Consider the following 1,461-nt stretch of genomic DNA (forward strand, 5'->3'; position numbering starts at 1 on the left):
ACAAAACTATATTTTCTATTACAGAAACATAGATGAAAAAAATAAGCCAAATACTATCATAGTAACTCTTAACCACACAAAGTACATATCTCTTACCACACAAAATACAAACTTCAAATAACAATCTCATAAATAAATATATGGTAATTTCACAATCCCAACTATATCACAAAACACAAAAAAATGCCACAATCTCAATAAATCCTTAAATCCAAGATAGACCTGGTCCCCTTCCGCAATTTCTAATTTACAAAATACAAAATAAAGCAATTTATCATGTAAACAAGAAGGGATGCTAAGTAGCAAGTCCCTGTCGAGGTCAACTGAAGACGATATAAAATAAAATTCACAATTGAAAATAATACCAACTTTATTGGCGTGATACAAATTTTAATCATCGTGACCAAGCTGGGTCAAGTTGACATGTTCAATTCTAAATTTTTCCACAGATGGCATCCATGTTGAATCAAATGTAAAAATAACTATAAATAATCTTTACATTACGTTTATCGAAAAAATAATCCCAAAACGAGACAATTGCATTATCTAAGAAAATTTCTAATCAACAGCTTCTAGATCACGAAATATGGGATTTGCAGTAAGTTACTCAGTGAGCATCAACACTCTACCCTTAACAAGTGCCTGAAACACATTATGTTCTGGTTGGCCATTATGGTCTTCATCAACACTGAGAAAGATCTGATCATAGAGCAACTCAACTGTTTCATTGGCTTCTAAAAGACTGCAGCTCTGATTTGCTAACTTTACCATCTTTATTCACATCCAACTGCTGGAACATATAATTTTTCACTTCCTCCAAAAGTTTTTCATCTACTAGAAACTTTCTCAGTTGCAAGCCATTGAGACTTTCTCAGTTGTAATCGATTGAAGACCTTAATATCTTGGATAACAATGGGCTTTAAAGCCAGGAATCAGGAAGATCTTGAAAGACACCTTGGAGTAATTGCAAGACAGCTTGGAGTAATTGAGCAAACTTAGCCTGCGCTAATTCTTTCATCCCTTCTACCCTAGGCCTCTTTAAAATGTTTTTCAAAAGAGAATGACCTTCAGGGGTAACTGTGAAGGGAGGAACACCGATCTCGACTTCCACTTGAAGAAGGATAGACCACAACTCATTTATGCTAAGCTTGTCACTATCATCTGTATGAAGATCTATGAACATACTTTTTTCCAAAAATACCATTAACATCTGACCAACTAGACTAAAATTACATCTATAAGTAGACTAAAATTTGGAGTATATTTTTCTCTTCGAATTCCACAGGTGCAATAGCTTATGTGTTGTAGTGGGGGCTTCAACAACATTTTCCTTATGTCATTTTGGAAGGGAAGGTCAATAATAAAAAAGTGTCTAAGAGAATACCATTGGTTGATATTAATAATGAATTAGAGGTATTATTTTTGCACATAAATAGAGGTATTCCATTAGAGATTGAGGCC

General features: G+C 33.9%; 1 pseudogene; it reads right to left on the bottom strand.

The window, feature by feature from the left end:
* Positions 1-558: 558 nt before the first annotated feature.
* Positions 559-1,204, bottom strand: LOC149155191 (uncharacterized; annotated as a pseudogene).
* Positions 1,205-1,461: the final 257 nt, after the last annotated feature.

Source organism: Pinus tabuliformis, chromosome 9 (genome assembly GCF_031772625.1).
Source record: "Pinus tabuliformis cultivar Carrire ecotype Pingquan chromosome 9, CPIR1, whole genome shotgun sequence".
Lineage (NCBI taxonomy): Eukaryota > Viridiplantae > Streptophyta > Pinopsida > Pinales > Pinaceae > Pinus > Pinus tabuliformis.